This window comes from Lynx rufus, unplaced genomic scaffold, assembly GCF_022079265.1.
Source record: "Lynx rufus isolate CCGP_SWC_20201006 ecotype Redwood Valley unplaced genomic scaffold, mLynRuf1.p SCAF_22, whole genome shotgun sequence".
NCBI lineage: Eukaryota > Metazoa > Chordata > Mammalia > Carnivora > Felidae > Lynx > Lynx rufus.
This window is the reverse complement of record NW_025814837.1, coordinates 6,610,199-6,629,813: the sequence shown is the minus strand read 5'-3', so window position 1 is coordinate 6,629,813 and position 19,615 is coordinate 6,610,199. Positions and strand designations below refer to the sequence as shown.

Here is a 19,615-nt window from a genome sequence, read left to right as displayed (position 1 = left end):
CTTTTTTATATGGATATATAATTTATGATGATCTAGGTTTTATATTTAAGGTTATATAACTTATATGTATATTATAGTAATTATTATTGTTATTTGCCTATAAACCTCGGGACCCCCTCCATCCCACTCAAATAATAAATGTGAGCATTAGACACCCACTGCCCATTCAGGCCACTTGTATCACCTCTAAAAAGCTTCACCCTCCCACCTGCTCCCACACCTGCTCAAACTCGGAAACCACCCCAAAGCAATTTTGCCACAACCATGTTAACGAGATGACCCCTTAACCTGGCATCTCAGAGCAAGAAGCTATGTACAGGACAGCACCAAGGGACAACTGGTCAACCAGACATTTTGACACCTCTATCCAAACCCTTCAGAACGGAGTGTGGTTCATGCCACCTACCAAGCAAGCAAAAATCTTCAAAACTGCTCCTGACCCAACAGAGTCACATGGGACTGCAGCTGTCCCGGGGACCCAGCAAGGACTGAGGGACAGGTTCTGTACCAACAAGTGCAAGGGTAGTAACATCCAAGGCCCCACTTGAGGAGAGAATCTCACCTGTGGGTCGTGGGGGTCTCTTTCGCCTTCCAGGATGCCCAGGGCCCCCGGAGGCCAAAGCGTCAGGATACCAGCACAAGCTCCAGGGGCTCCAGGGGCTCCAGGGGCTCCAGGCTTACATCCGCAAGGTCAAAGGCAGGAGCAAACTGAACGCGCAGAGGAACCAAAGGCGAGTCCACTTGATAATATCCGGTGCTGCCAGATTTGGCCACCTCCCACCAGCCAACCAACCGTAGCCAATCTCCTCCTTCTCTACAGAACAAGCTGGTTCGCGAGGGAAAAAAACAGCCCTTAACTCCCAGAACCCAATCCATACTAATGAATACACCAGTAACAGCTGGTCCTCAGATGCCTTGGGATATCTGTCCCGAGCACTGCTATCCAGAAAGAGCTAGGGCTTAGTCACTGTAGTGCACTTTACAAAGGTTTTAGAAAAAAAGCATGACCCGGGCTGAAGTCTGACGCTCAACTGACTGAGCCACCCAGGCACCCTGTAATATTTTAGCTTTAAAGTTTCCATTTGGGTCTTCTTTAAGTCTTCGATGTTTTTGGTGGGACTTCCTATTTATTTGCTGAGAATTTTTAGATTGTTCGTTTGTTTCAAGCATGTTCATAATTGCCATTGTAGTAACAGCTGCTCTAACGTGCTCGTCAGATCCTTCCAAAATCTGCGTTGTGGAGGGGCTGCTATCTGTTAATTATCTTTTCTCATTCAAGGTGCGAGTGGCTTTCATTTCAGCCATTTTGGGTTATGAGCCTCTGGATCTTAATTAAATTTTCTGTTTCGCACGCGGCCTCTGTCCGTGTGCGAGGGGCGGGGAGAGGAGGCGAGCGCCATCTGCTGCCGACAGAGAAGGACAGAAGTTTCCTCCTTCCGCCTCCCTTGACGCGGGGGGAGGGGGGAAGGGCACAGGTGTGGGCGGGGTGGAAGTGTAGGCTCCTCACGAGGGTTTCCTTAACCTGGGGGTTGGGGCCCCTTGTTACCGTGGGGCAAGGATAGAAATCTGGACTCTAGACTCTCCATTTGGACACACGGGCTGGTGGCAGCCAGTTTTCCTGTGGTGTTTGCGTGGAGTAGAAGAGGTTGTTGTTGTTGTTGTTTGAGAGGGAGAGAGAAGACAGAGAAAGCAAGAGCAGGGGAGGGGCAGAGAGCGAGGGGGACAGAGGATACGAAGCGGGCTCTGCGCTGACAGTGAGCCCCATGCAGGCCTCGAACTCACAGCACCAGAGCCGAAGTCAAACGCTTAACCGACCCAGGTGCCCCAACAGTTGTTTGTTTTCTGTCTTGCAGGCTGCCTCTTTCCTGGTCCTTCAGCTGGAGGGAGCAGCCTTTCCTTGAGGCTTTTTTTGGTCCGCGCCCGCTGGCCTACGTGCGACTCCGGGTTTTAGGCTTCTCTCACACCCGTTCTAGAGGCGTATAAAGCAAAAACAATAACAAAAAGAAAAAGCAGAATTCAACATCATCCCCCTCCTGAGATCCTGAGTCTCTAGCTGCCCTGCCTTCTCTCCCCCTTTTAGTGGTTTCTCATTTGAGTTTTATGTTTAATGCCCGATGTTCTTAGGGTGTACTTAGCAGGCCACATGGGGAGACGTGTGTTTATTGTTTCATCTGGAACCAGAAACCCCATTTTCCGTTAACATTTTTAAACGTTTTGCTGCTCCTGAAGGTGGGACGTGTGAACACGTAATACCGAGCCTCCTTCTACGAACCACAACAGCACACGTATTGCTGTGCTTGGTTTACAAAGGGGCTTTACCGTTACCCTCTGTAGCGGTTTTCTAAGGCTGCTGTGACAGATTACCAAAACCTTGGTGGTTTAAAACAACACAGATGTGGGGCGCCTGGGTGGCTCAGTCGGTTGGGCGGCCGACTTTGGCTCAGGTCATGATCTCGAGGTCTGTGAGTTTGAGCCCCGCGTCGGGCTCTATGCTGACAGCTCGGAGCCTGGAGCCTGTTTCAGATTCTGTCTCCCTCTCTCTGACCCTCCCCCATTCATGCTCTGTCTCTCCATGTCTCAAAAATAAATAAAACGTTAAAAAAAATTAAAAAAAAAAAAACAGAGATGTATTATCCTGCAGTTCCATCAGCTGGAAGTCTGACATGCACTAAAATTAGTGTGTTCCTTTCTGTAGTATTTAGGAGAGAATCTGTCCCCGGCCTTTCTCCACCTTCCAGAGGCAGCCCACATTCCCTGGCTCACGGCCTCCTTCCTCCCTCTTCAAAGCCATAGCAGGTCAATTTCTCATAGTTGATGATTCTGACTCCTCTTCTGCCTCCCTTTTACTTAAGGATTCTTGTGACTGTAGTGGGTCCACCTGGATAATACAGGGTAAGCTACCTATGTGAATGTCAGCTGATTAGCAACCCTAATTCCATCCGAAACAATCTTAATTCCGATTTACCACGAAACCTAACATACCCACGGGTTCCTGGGATTAGCATGGGGACATCATGGAGGGCCATGATTCTGCCTCCCCCACCATCTGACTTCATGCAGGCGACGAGCACCCTGACCCCAGGGCTGCCACTTCTAGTGAGAATAACAAGGAGTCCCCACCAGAACTCTGGAAAGCCAGCACCACTACTGTTGTAACCCTTTACAGAGAGAAAAATTGAGGTCCCAGAAGATTAGGTATTTTGTCCTGGGTCACAAGACTCTTGCTTATGGGGTGTCTCAGAGCAGGATCAAGACTGCAAGGTCAGATGTCAAAAGCAGGCATATTTCCAGTCAGAGGAGCCCCCCCCGTGTGTCGACAGCCTCTTCTGTGCCAGAAAAAGCCCATTTTTAGAGCCAGACAGGGCTAGATTCAAATGTGGCCATGAAAAATCAAAAAGACCCCTGCCTTCTGGAACCTGTGGGGATAGTCTAGCCATGCCTAAGACAGCTCACAGCTAGGGTCACAGTCTCAGGTCTCCCTGTCCTCTGCATCCCAGAAAGAGGGTGGTCATGGTGGGGGATGGTAGTAGGATGGGGTGCCGCAGCGACCCCTCCCCGCCTCTCCCAGGGTCCCGGGTCCTAGAGACTAGCCCAGGATGTGATGTGCCCCTTGCTCGAGGCAGGGCTGCATGCAGGCTGGCTCTGTGCTCAGTAAGAGAAAGGGCACCCAGGGGAGGCAACTCTAACTCAGCCACCCTTCCGGGGCCACATGCCCACCTCAGATCACGCCAGCTTTTAGGGGCCCAAGTGATAACTGCACATGGATGAAAGCCCACAGCCCGGGACAACTTGTGTAGCAGGCACCGGCCAGGCACCTTGGCTCCATGATCCCTCTTCCCTTCATCTGGGCTCCCCTCTGCTGGTCTCTGCAAAGCAGAGTCTCCATGGGGGTCCGGGAGGTACCCGGTGGGTCCCAGGGGCTTAGACACCCCAGGAGAACCTCCCCTTGCAATGGAGCCCTTGTCACGCCCCCCCACCCCACCCCCAGAGTTGTCTTTGGAGGAAGCCTAATGCAGACTTCCCAAAGTGTGCCCCATGGACGTGTTAGAAATCACGTGCTCAGGCCCTACCCCAGACCTGATGGAACACAAACTCTGCGGTTGACTCTGGTGGACCACTTCCAGCAAAAAATAAACCTATGACGTTAATAGATATAAAATGAGCATGTGTTAAACATTGTATTTAACTCATTATTAATGAAGAAACCTGGAGGATGTTACAATCAATTCAAAAGAGAATCCAAAGAACAGACACATTTGTATACGTCAGGAATATCAGGGGCGCCTGGGTGGCTGGGTCAGTTAAGGCATCCGACTTCAGCTCAGGTCATGATCTCGTGGTTTGTGGGTTCGAGCCCCACGTTGGGCTCTGTGGCTGACAGCTCAGAGCCTGGAGCCTGCTTTGGATTCTGTGTCTCCCTCTCTCTGCCTCTCCCCCACTCGACTCTGTCTCTCTCTCTCAAAAATAAATAAACATTAAAAAAATTTTTTAAATACATCAGGAATATTAAATGAACTTGGATCCAAAACTGGCTTTTCCACAGGGGAGGATTGTCTTTACAGCAGAGAGAATTCATTTGCATGGCTGTGGACAAAAATTATTTTGCACTATCAGTCACGCACAACTTATAATTATGTTTTAAATTTATTTATTTACTTATTTATTATTTGTTTATTTTGAGAGAGAGCAAGAGAACAAGTGGGTGAAGGGCAGGGAGAATGGGAAGGAGCGAATCCCAAGCAGGCTTATGCTGTCAGCAGAGGACCTGATGTAGGGCTCCATCTTATGAACCGCAAGATCATGACCTGAGCCGAAATCAAGAGTCAGATGCTTAACTGACTCAGCCACCCAGGCACTTCTACAATTTATAACTATAAAACAGCACTTTGGCAATAAAAGGCCAGAATCAGATAACCCCAAGGGTGTGATCTAAACAATTCATAATTTCCATTAAAACATATGTTTCCCCCTACATTTGAGAACCCCCAGCTGAAAGGACCCAAAAGAATTTGGTCACACCACAGCCTGGCCTGCTGGGGACATCTCAGGGAGGCCCAGGGCTCCTAGTTAACCCTGGACACCCCAGCCCCATCACTCTTCCTGAGGACTGGAAGAGGTCCAGGCAGCCCCTGCCGTCGCCAACCCCCCCCCCCCCCCCGGAGTACTGCATGTTGCTTGTTACTTTGACAAAAACCTTGGATTTCTGTGCTTGGATTATTTTGGCTCATAGTAACCCACCTATGAATGTTTCTGAACCCACTGGGAATACACGATTTACGGGATGGGAGTCTGAAATAATTTGCCTCTAAAAGGAATGAATTTGCCAGGGAATACCAGCTTTCATTACGGACAGATATTGCCAGACATTGGATTCTAGTCACTTCTTTAGAGCTGATATCTACTGAAATGACTAGAACGGCTTCTAAAATGTCAAGAAGTGACGGTTTTACGGGTCTGCACCTATTTTTAGCAGCGGAAAGCGAGGCACCTGTGCTGCCGGGGGAGGAGCTGTGCAGCCCATAGGAGCCGCAGCCACCTGTGACCTCTGCCCCCAAGTTCCAGCCCACGGTGTGATATTGTGTTCGCCTTTTCTCAGTCTGACCTGACGCCCCTCGGCACTGACTGAGGTGGGCAGGTGCTGGGGAATGAAGGCCCGGGTACCGTCCGTGTGCAGAAATGGTCATCTGTGAGCCAGAGGAGGGCAAGCAGATGGGACAGGTCATTCCAGGATCAAATAATGTACCCCCAAGAGCAGCGAGAACTTCTCAGAGCAGAAAGCGTGTCCAAAAAGCAACCACGAAGTGTCTGCTACATAGTCATTCCTCAAGAACTGTGTTTAGGGGCACCCGGGTGGCTCAGTTGGTTAAGAATCCGACTCTTGATTTTGGTTCAGGTCATGACCTCACCGTTTGTGAGATCAAGCCCCACCTCAGAGTCTGCTTGGGAGTCTCTCTCTCTCTCCCTCTCTCTCTGCCCCTCCCCAGCTTGAGAGTGTGCATGTGTTCTCTCTCTCTCTCCTTCTCTCGCTCTCAAAATAAAGAAATAAACATTAAAAAAAAGAGAAATGTGTTTAATCAATCCTGATGGCATTTTCTATGCTCCTTTTTTTTTAATGTTTGTTTATTTTCGAGAGAGAGAGAGAGACAGAGACAGAGAGAGACAAAGAGAGACAGAGTGTGAGCAGGAGAGGGGCAGAGAGAGAGGGAGACACAGAACTTGAAGTGGGCTCCAGGCTTCACACTATGAGCACAGAGCCCAACACGGGGCTCCGACTCACGAACCTCCAGATCATGACCTGAGCCGAAGTTGGACACTTAACCTTAACCGACTGAGCTACCCCGGCGCCCCACTATTCTCTGCTTTAATGAAAGTTGGACTCCCCACCTCCCTAGGGAAGGAGGTTTCATCTGGGCTTAAAAATGAGTAGCTGATCCAGGCTGGAGGTCTGGATGGATCAGGCCCCGTGCAGCCTGTGCACAGGCCCCCTGGGAGCATGCACTTAGGGCCAGAGGAGTCAGATCGGGAGCGCAGAGGAGGATGGGCAGAAAAGACGGTGCCCCTGGAGAAGCCAAGAAAGTGAAGGCAAGGAGGCACAACCCCTTCAAGCATTCATTTGTTTAGGAAGCATACACTGAGCGCCTACTACATGCTAGGCTAAAATGGAAACCGTTTATCCAGGAGTTTCCCAGCCGGGGTTGCCTGCAATCTTAAAAGGTGTTCTGTGGGAAATGGATACTGATCACACAGCTGTGTGAAGCTCTGGGTTAGACAAATTTAGACAAATCTCTCTCGTTTCCCTGTGTTCTCACCGGAGGTGACTCTGCCAGGGATGTAAGAGGAAAGTGGCAGAGCCTGTGAGCAGAGCCCTCTGCGGGAAATACTGATGGACGCAATGGGCAAGCTTGTCCCGGCCAGCCTCCTCCTCGGAAAACAAGGACTCTGAGCCTCCAGGGAGGTTGAGAGGCAGGAGGCCGTTTGGAGAGCAGAAAATCGAGGATGATGAAGGAGCTGGCCAAAGCAGCCTCCCCATCCAGGTCCCTCTTCTTCGAGGTGCTCCCTGAGGAGCACAGGGGATTTCCAAGCAGACAGGCTGGCCCCGTCACTTCCCCAAGTCAGTGGCCCCAGAGTGAGTCTCAAGGCTCACTCTGGCGTAGGAGGCCACAGTGTTGGAAAGAATGACATAGAGCCTTAGCTCTGGGCCGCTTCCTCCCGCCAGCCCTGATGGTCCTCTGGAGCTTGCTAGGAGAGCACCGGGCAGCCTGGCTCACTACAGCCTGCTGAGGGTGGCAAACACCAGCAGGTCCCATGTTGGGACTCCCTGATCCTTAGGGTCTCCAAAGGATGTGGGCAATGTCTACTTCCACTTCTGAGTCCAGCTCTGACCGTCAGGCCCTGGTTCCAGCCTGGTTGTGACCTCCTTTCTGCCACTTGCCCCTTGTCTCCACTTTGCACACACCCTCTGACAGGTAGACCCACCTCCTGGCCGGCAGCCAGTTACCACTGGGCCCCAGCACTTGTGGAGACAACAAGCAAAGAACAGCAGGCAAGGGCCACACCTCGTCCTTAGGAATGTTGGAGCCCAACGGCATGGTGGGCACAGAGCACATTCTCCCTGCAAGTCTGCTGACTCACCACCGGCTGACCTTAGCAATGAGCAGACGTATGTGGATGCTGCCCTCATATTCTCATTGTCTAAAAGGGGAAACTGGTATGGATTAAACAACTGCAAACGATTAAGTTAACAAATACATCGAAGGACCAAGGGAAGAAAATGCCAAATTCTGTGGAGGCCACCATCCGAGCTCAGCAGGTAGGGAGCAGTCAGACAGGCTTCCTGCGGGAAGTGAGATTTAAGCTGAGACCCGAAGAATGAGAATGAGTTGGCAAGGTGAAGAGCAGAAGAGAGAACCTTCCAGGTGGAGGGAACAGCATGAACGGGGCCCTGAAGCCCAGCTCTGGCCCGAAACCTGCATGTGGACCAGTGAAGGCGGTGGTGTGGGCCGTGAAGGCCTTATCAGCAATGTGACGCCAGCTGGTTTCACCAGAGAACCCTTACCGAGAGCATCTGCATCAGTGACACAACTGTCCCACCAGCAGCAGCGATTTGTTCCCACAGGTTGCTGCCCCACAGAGGGTTCCTGTAATCTGCCAACCCAGAGTCTTCCCGCAGCAGACCAGATGGCCAGCCCATCGGCGACAGCTCAGTCAGTAAACAAGTGACAAGGTTCATCAAGGGGAGTCCCGACCAGGGAGATAAGGACTGTCATGAGTTCTGCTCTGAGTGATAGACCCTGGTCACTTTCTGTTCTATGGAGGTGGTGCATTGGTATATAGATGCCATCAAGAGAACAGGCCCAGGAATTTAGGGGAATCTTCATGAATCGAGGACCCCATTAAGTCAGCAGCTTGCTTTAGGGTCTGTGGTGGGGGTCCTGTTTCCCAAAAGGCACGTTGCTGTCACTTCCTTATATAAACTAGACATTCGGTAAGGCCAGGCCCACTGGCTCTTGAGTTGCTGTTCCTATGGAACAGAGAGGTCTGTTGGGCTCTTCTCACCTTGCTAGTCATTGAGTCTGAGTTGATCAACCCCAAAATGGGGATGTCAGGTCAAAGTGTAACAAGGCACCCAGGGGTCAAGCATGCGGTTTCAACAAGAGCTTGCTCGTAACCTCCTCAAATAAAACAAGCAAACAGTATACTGGGGGGCTTGTCCACCAGGTGGCACTGTTACACTAGGAAATGCCCTTGGGTAATCAGGCAGCCATTAAACCTGATGAACACAGATTTCTCTTTCTATTGCTGGAATTCTGTATTGTTTCTGCTGGAGCACCAGGGATGGTTTAGGGAGGAAAGAGGAAAGGGGAAAGTTGCAGTCTACATGACCACTCGTATGTTTGTACATGCTGCAGTTCCGGATGGGAGAATCCCTTCTGGCACTTAGGGGAGGGAAAGTGCAGACACAGAACACATGGATTCTTACTATCCTTCAGCAGGGGGAGCCACAAGGGTACAGCGAATGGCCCACAGGGCCCCACCCACGAGGCCACTTAGGCTTTCCTTCCCTACCTTTCCTTCACCAAAACTCCATCAATTGAATTTAGGAGTCTTTGCATGAGAACATGGATCAAGGAGTCTAACATGCATACGAGTCAGGGACTGCAAAGTCCTTAATACCAGGAGACCAGGCTATCCTCTGGCTAGGAGCTCAGGAAGCACAGGGAGTGGTGGAGGCTAGCCCAGGAAGACAGTGGAAGCAAAGCAAAGGAAACAAAGTCAGCTTCTTTTCTCCCTTCCTTTAGGGTCTATACCTGAGCATGGGCACTTCTTCCTCCCAGTTTCTGGTGCCTGTGCCCTGGGGCTTCTCCCCCTCACTGGCCACCACATTCCAACCTGCAGCTGTTGGTGCTTTGGGCACCCATGCCAAGTGCTGAGAAGTGGCCAGGTAAAAAAGTAGTCAGGGTTTACAGTTTGGGCACACACAGTAGGAGATGTAGGAGAACAGATGCTCAGGCAGGACCGTCTTCCCCAACACTTAAGATAATGTCAAAACTAAGGGCACCTGAGTGGCTCGGTCCATTAAGCAACTGACATTGGCTCAGGTCATGATCTCATGGTTGGTGAGTTCACGCCCTGTGGGGGCTCTGTGCTGACAGCTCAGAGCCTGGAGCCTGCTTCAGATTCTGTGTCTCCCTCTCTCTCTGCCCTTCCCATGCTCACACTCTGTCTCTCTCTCTCTCAAAAATAAATAAACATTAAAAAAAAATGTCAAATATATATTAGATAACTTAAAATGGAATACTAAAAACACACACAAAAAGTTTAACCCAAAGATAGGAAAAGAGAAACAAAAATGAAAAATAGAGGGAATAAGTAGAAAAAAATAATAAAATAGGAGGTCTAGATCCAAATATATTGGTAATTACATTAAATGTAAATGAAGTAAACACACGAATAAAAAAGATTGACAGCATGGAGTTTTTAAAAAGTGATCCAAGTACATCCTGTGTAAAGAAACTCTTTAAATATTATGACATAGGTAGGATAAAAGAAAAAGTATTAAAAAAGAAAAAAACAACTATAACATGGAAGTCCCAAACAAAACAAAGCAAGGGGCAACCATATGAATATCAAAGTAAACTTCAGAGCAAAGAAAATTACAAGTTAAAGACAGACATTACTTAGTGATAGAAGAACCAATTCACCAAGAAGACATAACAATTCTAAATGTATGATACCCAAAAATAGCGTTTCAAAATATAAGAAGCAAAAACTGTCAGAGCAGAAAAGGAGTAGATGTATCCACCATTATACTTGGAAAATGCAACTGTCTTCTGTATGTCATATATAGAAATAAAAGACAGAAAATTAGCAAAGATAGAACAGAACAACACCACCAACTACCTTGAATTAATTGATATTTATAGAACACTCCACACAACAGCAGACTACACATTCTTTTCAAGTGCACATGGAACGTTTAACGAGACAGACCATACTGTGAGTCATAAATCAAACTTAAACAAATTTAAAAGGATTCAAATCATAGAAAATATGCTTTCTGACTACAATGGAATTAAACTATAAGTCAATAACAGGAGGATAACTGAAAATTCTCCAAACACTAGGAAAGAAATGACGTTTTTCCGAAAGAAATCTCAAAGGAAATTAGAAAATATATTAAACTGAAAGAAAATTAATATATAACATATAAAAATTTGTGGGATGTAGCTAAAGTGGGAGATGAGTTTACTGCATTAAGTGTTTATATTACAAAACAAGGAATGTCTCGAAGCAAACACCTGTGCTTCCCTACAAGAAACTGATGGGAGGAGGGGGCAAAATAAACCCAAAGCAAGTAGGAGGAAGGAAATAATGAAGAATGGTTATTAATAAAATTGGAAACAAAAAAAAACAGAAAATCAATGAAACCAAAAAGTGGTTCTTTGAAAGACCAGTAAAATTGATTTTCTCTAGTCAGACTAATAAACAGAAAAGGAAAGAAGACAGAAATTACCAAATCAGGAATGGAAAAGGAAAGGCAACTACAGATCTCATAGACATTAAAACAATAACATCTCTATGCAAATGAATGTGGCAAACTACATGAAATGGACCAAACTGTCCAAACCCACAAACTATCAAAACTCACACATCATAAAACAGGTAACTCTCAATTTTAAAACATTCTTGGGACGCCTGGGTGGCTTAGTCGTTTAAGTGTCCAACTTTGGCTCAGGTCATGATAGCGTACTTCATGAGTTAGGGCCCCGCATGGGGCTCTGTGCTGACAGCTCCCGAGCCGGGAGCCTGCTTTGGATTCTGTGTCTCCCTCTCTCTGCCCCTCCCCTACTCACGCTCTCTGTCTCTCAAAAATAAATAAACATTAAAAAAATTTCTTAAACATTCTCATTGCCCCAAAAAGAAACCCTGTGTCCATTAGCAATCACTTCCTATTGCTCCCCAAAAGGCCAGCCTAAGGCCACCATTAATTTATTTCCTGTCTCTATGGATTTGTCTATTCTGGACATTTCATATGAATGGAATCATATAACGTGTAGTCTTTGTGACTGGTTTCTTTCTCTTACCATAATATATTCAAGGTTCATCTATGTTGTAGCGTGGGTCAGTACTTCAGTTCTTTGTATGGCCAAATAATATTCTATTATATAGATATAGCATATTTGATGGATTAGTTATAGACATTTGGGTTATTTCCACTTTTTTTGGTTATTATGAATAATATACCTACAAACATTTGTATATAAGTTTTTGTGTGGACATGTTTTCATTTCTCTTGGGCATATTAGTGAAATTGCTGGGTCATATGGTAACTGTATGTTTATATTTTTAAACATATTTGTTTATTTTTGAGGGAGAGAGCAAGGGAGGGGCAGAGACAGAGGGAGACACGGAATCCAAAGCAGGCTCCAGGCTCTGAGGGCTCAGAACAGAGCCCGCCATGGGGCTCGAACTCACGGACCTCGAGATCATGACTTGAGCTGAAGTCAGACACTCAACTGACTGAGCCACCCAGGTGCCCCACATGTTTATTTTTTTTAGGAACTTCCAGACTTTTCCAAAGTAGCTGTACCATTGGCACTCCCACCAACAGTTGTTATTTTCTCTTTTTAAAAATTCCAGTCATCCTAATGAATGTGAAATAGCAGCTCATGATTTATACGTGCAGTTCCCTGATGGCTAATGATGTTAAGGCCTCTTTTCAACCGTTTATTGGCCATGTGTAATCTTCTTTGGGGAACTGTCTATTCAGATCCTTTGCCTGTTTTAAAATTAGGTTGCCTTTTTATTATTGAATTGTAAGTGTTCCCTATATATTCTAGATTCGAGTCCTTTATCATATATGATTTGCAAAAATGTTCTTCTCTTCTGTAAGTTGTCTTTTTACTTTCTTGGTGGTGTCCTTTGAAGCATAAAACTTTAATTTTTACGAAGTTTGTTTTATCTTTTTTTTTCTTTCATTGCTTGTGCTTTTGGTGTCGTATCTAAGAATGCTTGTTCTGATCAAGGTCATGCGTGTTTACATCTATATTTTTTCCTAAGACTTTTTTTTTCACATAAAAGTTCTTAGTTTATTAACCCTCTCCTGAAAAATTGGCACAGTCACTGCAGAGCCACTGCAGAATCTTTATTCCTTCTGTTGTCCAGTCTCCGGCTCACTTGTTCCCGGCATCAACCCTGTCTTCTGCAGTCCCCCTGACTTTCTTCATTCTGTCCTTGTGTTCCTTTTGCTGTTTTCTTGAGGTCTGTTTCTTCTCACACAGGCCATGTCTTGCAAGTCTATGTTTGGGTTCATTTTTCTTTGCATCATCCAAGGAATCATAAATCATGCCAAAGCCAGTTGTCTTGCCACCCCCAAAATGGGTTGTGAATCCAAATACAAAGATGGCATCTGGTGTGGTCTTGTACATCTTGGCTAGTTTTTCCCCCAAATGTGTCTTAGGTGCTGCTGCCTTTCCAGGGTGAAGAACATCAATGACCACTTGTTTCCACTGAAGTAGTCAGTTGGTTATGAACTTCCTGGTCTAGAGAGTTACTGTGTCATTCATGATGGCGGCTGAGCTTCAAGCAGCCGGACAGGAAAAGAGAGCTTTCTAAGAGTTTTGTAGTTTGAGCTCTAACATTTAGGTCTAGGATACATTTGAGTTAACTTTTACATATGTATGTTTGAGGAAGTGTTCTTTCGTATATGAATATCAAGTTGCTGAAAAGACTTCTTTCCCCATTAAATTGTCTTGGCACCCTTGTTGAAAATCTATTGACTATAAATGTGAATACGAGTTTATTTTTGGACTCTCAATTCTGTTTCACTGGTCTGTATGTCTATTCCTATGCCAGTAGCATATTTTCCTGATACTGTAGCCTTTTTAAAAGTTATTTATTTATTTATTTTGAGAGAGAGAGAGAGAGAGAGAGAGAGCGCATGCACGCACGAGCAAAGGAGGGGCAGAGAGAGAGGGAGAGAATCCCAAGCAGGAACCCAATGCGGGACTTGATCTCACAACGATGAGATCATGACCTGAGCCAATATCAAGACTCAAATGTGTAGCCAACTGAGCCACCCAAGGGCCCTGATACAGTAGCCTTGTAGGAAATTTGAAATGGGCAAGTGTGAATCCTCCACATTCTTCTTTGTTTTGGCTATTGTAGGTCCCTTGCATTTTCATATGAATCTCAAGATCGGCTTATCAATTTTAGCCAAAAAGGCACTTGAAATTATACAGAGATTGTGCTGAACCTGTAGGTTGCTTAGGGAGTATTGTCATCTTAAACATATTAAATCTTCTCCATTTATTTAGGTTTTCGTTAATTTCTTTCAATAATGTTTATAGTTTTCAGTGTTCAAGGCTTGTACTTCTTAAATTTATTCCTGTTTTATTTTTTTGATGCTATTGTAAATGTAATTATTTTCTTAATTTCACTTTTGGATTATTCATTCCAAGTATACACAAGTACCATTTTTTTCATATCTTGTATGCACAGTTTATATTTTGGTGTATTGATCTTGTATTCTGTAATTTTGCTGACCTCATTAATTAGTTCTGGATTTTAGTGCATTCCTAAATATTTAGTCTATTCAAGATTATGTTGTCTGCAAACAGAGATGGCTGAAGGGAAGATCACATAAAATAGTGCACGTGTCTGGTACCGGGCAAGGTCTCCTTAGGTGACAGTTTCTCTCATGCTTCCTTGTTAGGCGCTATTCCCCTCCTGCTACCACAGCTGGGGGTCCCCTCCTCTGCAATCAGTCCTCTGAAGGCCACCGCTGCTTGGCTGAATTCCCAAGAGTTGAACTACATGTATGATCCCTGCCTGAACCAATTTATTCTAAGCCCTGAGCACCACTTTTAGCCCCCTCGTTGGCCCTGGCTCTGGCGCCTTCTTCCAGGCAGAAAAGCAATCCCAGACCCAAACTGTGCCTCCCCCCATGGTGTCCCCCAAACAGAGGAAGAACAGAAGTGGAGGTTTTCAACAGCCCTGCATTCCTTCTTCCCAAGGGCATCCACGCATGAGTCCTGAAGGGAGCGGGTCCTTTGGGGGGTGGGGGTAGGGTACTTAGAGAACAACCCATCTTAGCATAGGGTCCCTCAAACCAAATTCTGAATGGCTCCAAATAAACCAAAGTAAAAAGAGCGACATAAATGCTAATTTTATATGAAAATTATAATATCTATAAATTCTGCCCCATATCTATATTACATGCCCGAGCAGCAGTTTTCAAACACTCGACACATTTTTATTGCTTGCACACACGGGCTGGGCCATGGTCCTACCTTGAGGTACCCACGGGTTCAGTGATGGAGATGAGGTGAGCTGCGCGAGGTGGGCTTTGCCTGCTCCCTGACAGAGTCTACCTTAAACAAGGTAGTTCTTACATTGCTCTGGGAGTTTGAGGGGCTTTCAGGTACACAGTCCCCTCTTAGCTGAGGAGACAGGGCCGAGGGTAACCATGGGCTTTTGGATACACCTTGGGATCCCTGGCTGCTCCCAGGGTGGGCCCCCAGCCTTGATGGGGAGAAGCAGATGGTTTCACCCAGCACCAGGCCAGGCTCATCACCAAGCTCTGCCACAGCTGCCTGGTGCCCTAGTTACTCCTCTCCACACGCAGGGCGGGGGCTGGGCCAGTCCTCCCACAGAAGCCCAATGTCAACGACCACCCACTGCCTGTGCCCCCTGTTCCCAACCTCTGTCAAGTCAGGGCAATAAGGCCTCCTCCAGAGGGCCATCATGAGGATGAGGCTGGCACCTGGCACAGCGCAGGGTCTCCGTGAGGGTCTGTCAGCTCCCTGCCTCCTTCCTGTGTGGGGCAGAGGGTTTAGTGGTCAACACTGGCAGTTTACTCCCTCTGGGTCAGGTGCTGTGCTTGCCTCCTTCGGAGGAGTGTCTCAATTCGGTCCTTGGGTCAGGGCACCACACTGCTCCCTGGTCTGTGAGCAACCCCAGCTTCGGCTACTCTGGAGCACGGTAATCAGCAGGGCCAGCGGGGGACAATTCTAGGCACAAGCCCTAAGCCCTGCCTGATGGCCGCCAAGCCGGGCTTCTGTGCTGCACAACCAGTCCCGGAGGGCGCAGGGGCATGAGTGCAGATTCCGCCCCAGCGGGAGCCCTGATCCCTCCTCCCACGCATCTCCCACCCCCAGGTAATCACACAGCTGCACTCCACCAACACAGGATTTCTCGGAGATATTATTCCCCAAGTTGGGGGAAAAAAAAAAAAAAAACCCAACGCTATTATGAGCAGAGTCTGCTGAAAGAAGGGCTGAGAGCATTTCAGAGATGCATTGCCGTTAGTCGGTTTTATGGCACATTTGCATTTAAATAGATTCTTTAACTCTTTTTCTGAACTTAGCAATAATACAGCCTTAAAACGCTGACTAATAGGGTGACGTGTGCTTAATTTTCACTTTAATTTTAACACTGATACATTGTCTTGTAGCCGTTCCAGCTCAGATGACACTTGCAAATGCAAGTTTTAAACTCTTTTGTTGTTGTTGTTGTTGTTGTTGTTGTTGTTGTTGTTCTTTTTGGTTAAAAATCAGACAGTTCCTGGACCTGTGTTACAGAAAAGGTGCTCGTCTTGTAGGCTGGTCCAGCTGTCCCAGGTCTGAGCTCTTCTTAGAAGTCAGCCTGTCGTTTTCTCCCAGCTCCTGACCTTGGAAAGCTGCGGCTTCCTGCAGGAGAGCTCTGCCAGACAAGGATCCCCATTCCCACAGCCAGACCTGCCCTCGCATCAGCCAGCGGCGCTGGGACCGGCTCGTACCCCCTCTCAAGAGCTGACGATTTAGTTTTTAGGAAATTTGCAAACCAGTTCCTCAACAATCATTATTAAAAACTAAATTATGTAAACTTACAAGCAAACAAAACATATTAAAATGAAGATAAAATATACTCAGAACTCGTTACTTCATTATTGTTTTATTACTGTGTCCTTGAGCTCATTCACAGCCGTGGTGGGAGGACTGTGTAATGGGATGCAGTCAGGTTATGCTGGTGGCTTAAAATTGGCCCCAGTGGGAGCACTTACAAATCAGTCCCCCTTCTTTCCAAAGAGGCAGTTGCTAACCGTGTACCAGCACCCCACGGAGAGCACCTGATCCAGCCCTGAGTAACTGTGGGACTTCTTTCTGTCTTGTTTGTCAGCCTTGGGCTGGACGTCACCGGTGGCCTCCTCCTACAAAGGCCTCCGTGATTTCTCTTGATGTAGCCCAAAGTAGCAAACAAAAGCAGCTGAATGAGACTGCTAAGCGGTCTGTCCTGTTCCTTGCACACTTCCTCCCTCTCTCGACTCTGAGAAAACTCCCCACAGGGATCTCTACCCACTCCTCTACTTCAGCCTTGGACCCACATCTCCTAGGAGATATCTGGGGCCTCAGGCCCAGCAGCTGCTCTGATCCTGAGGGCATCCCAAGGTTCCGGCCTCCCACCCAGATGGCAGGAGGAGCATTTGACTGATTTCTCTTCCCAGGTTTGCACCTCACGGGGCTCTTGCACCTCACCCCTCCTCTCTGCTAGGACCCATACTGGCTCCCTGCTGCCTGCCACAATCTTGACAACTTCCCTCTCTGGGTTTCAGAGATCCACCCCACGCAGAAGTCCAGTCACTATGCTTAGAATGGAGGCTCCAAGAGAGAGCATGAAGAACCGTTGTATATCTTAGTTGGTTAAAAAAAGGAACACTTGCCCATTCTGCCATGACTGAGGCAGAGCATTCTTTTTGTCAAAAAGAGAAGCAGTGAAATGGCCCCAGATGCCAATTCCCAGAGATTTCTACTCCGTGGCCTCCTATCCTCCACTATTGCTCTCCTCTCCTCCTCTCTTCCCTTTTTTTTTCATTAAAATTTTTTTCAATGTTTATTTATTTTGAGAGACAGAGAGAGAGCACTCTCTCAGTGGAGGGAGGGCCAGAGAGAAAGATGGGGGAGGGTAGAGGCATGGGGGGAGGGGCAGAGAGAGAGGAAGAGAGAGACAGAATCCCAAGCAGGCTCCATGTAGTCAGCTCAGAGCACACTGTGGGCCTTGATCCCACAAACCACGAGATCATGACCTGAGCTGAAACCCAGAGTCAGATGCTTAAATGACTGAACCACCCATTGTCCCTTTTTAAAAAAATTTTTTAAATGTCCCTCCCTTTCTAAATCCTGCCCCTGCCCCAGGGCCCATACGAAGGCCACCACCACCTCCCAATCCCTTCCCGCCTTAGAAACAAAGCGTGGTAAGCGGGGATATTTAAAAGACAGTTAGGGCAGAGGCACCATATTGTTGCCATGGTTGAGAGTGGGAAGCCCATGATGCAGGACTTGCCCAAAAGCCATGTGACTTTCATCCACACCTTCATCCAGGGCATAAAAGTTCTGAAAATTGGGATGGGGGGGTTCCCCTTCACCTCAAATACAGAGAGGGGCTTAGCAGGGCACTTGAAGAGCTTGATTTGCATTCTCTGTGGTTTGGGGGGCACCATGGATGTATGTGCAATGCCTGCTTGGAAAATGTGTGAGAGGCAGGTTAGCTCTGGTTTTCAGCACACAGCTGAGCAGAGGTGGGGGATGAGATGCTTGCCCCCAGGGGGACATCAAGGAAGAGTGAGCTGGGTCTTAAAAGGATGGCCAGAATTAAGAAAAGCCTAGATCAGGGAGGGCATTGGAGGCAGGAGGAGCAGAGCATAAGTGCAGAGGCTTTAGCAGAAATGGTGTGCTCCAGACTCAGAAGTCCCAGCAGGTTGGCTGAAGTGCAGAGGGTCTTGCCAGCGAGAGCGAGAGGCATTGGAGAAGGCACATGGGGCCAAGTAAGAGCCCTGCCTTCTCAGCCTCTGTCCCTCCTGCTCTGTCTCCTGTGCCAGCTTCCCCACGGCCACTTTGTGTGTCCCCTAACCTCTCTAGATTTTAATCCCCGCTGTGCTGTGACAGCTGCCAGTTCAAATTCTACCTCTGGACTCCTTCTCCTTATAGTGATGCCTTCTTCACATCTCCACTTGGGCATCCAATCAACTTTTCAAACACAATACATCTAACATGAACTTGTAACTTTTCCCTCAAAACCTGTTCTATTTTCCTCACCTCTGTGAGGAAATGAGACACCATCCTTCCAGCCAGAAGCCAGGGGTTTTCTCTGTCCACATCCAATTTATCTCCACACCTGGTTGGCAGTCTCTCCAAAGGTCACTTATATCCAGCCATTTCTCACTACCTCCAATTCATCTTCCCTATCCAAACAGCCATCTCCATCTCTTATCCAGACAACTGGCCTCCTATATCCTCTACTCCCTATGGTTTATTCTTTACACAGTATCCAGAGTGATTTTTCTGAACATGTAAGTCAAATCATATTACTCCATTGCTTAAACCTTCCAAATGCTTCCCATAGTACTCAGAATTAAAGCAGAGGGTCTTTACCCTGGTCTAAAAGGCCCTGTGTCTAGGTCCTTTCCATGCTCCAGGTTCACCATGTGCCCTCCCAAGGCCCCAGTCACCCTGTCCTCCTCTGCCACCATGGCACACCTCTCCTGACTTGGGGTTTATGCACACGCTGGTCTTCCCATCTGAAATGCTCTTCCCAGGTCTCATTCTTCAGAACTTAGCTTAAATTTCTCCTCCCTGGGGACACCTTCCACGGTCTCCCTGCCACCTTCCACAGAGATTTACTCCCTCTGCCCCACTCTTTAGCCACCATCCCTGCACTTGGTTTTCTTCAGAGTGTTGTATTTTGCTTTCTTCCCATTCATCCCTATAAGGATCCAAGGGCGGTACTGAGAGCTGTCCTAGGTGCTGAAGACATAGCAAGGAAAACCCCCAAGCTCCAGCGTCTTGCCCCCAGGAGTCAAATCCTGCCCAACCCTTCATTCTGCCAACAACGCAGGTACCACAGATGGAGTTATCCTCTTCTTCCCAATGCCCACCTCTCACCTGTCATCCAGATCAGTGGAGGGCATTTCCGTCCCCTCCCTCGCATCAAAAGCAAGCTACCTCCTTGTCCCCACCCACAGCTAAATCTGATATCATGGCCATCGACTGCATTTTGCCCTCCAGAACACCCAGGCAAGATGCCCAGCAAGGTGATTTCTGGGCTATGGAAGGAGACTTGTCTGCATATACCACAGGCT

At 47.6% G+C, this 19,615-nt stretch overlaps 1 long non-coding RNA gene and 1 pseudogene across 1 annotated transcript in view; both read right to left on the bottom strand.

Moving 5' to 3' along the window:
• LOC124517654 (uncharacterized) overlaps positions 1-853 on the bottom strand; it is a 39,558-nt gene extending 38,705 nt beyond the window's left edge. The window contains exon 1 of the long non-coding RNA XR_006963521.1: positions 563-853. This is a non-coding gene — a long non-coding RNA (uncharacterized LOC124517654). The remainder of the gene's footprint in view (positions 1-562) is intronic.
• An 11,821-nt stretch (positions 854-12,674) lies between these two features.
• Positions 12,675-13,067, bottom strand: LOC124517645 (40S ribosomal protein S24-like; annotated as a pseudogene).
• Positions 13,068-19,615: the final 6,548 nt, after the last annotated feature.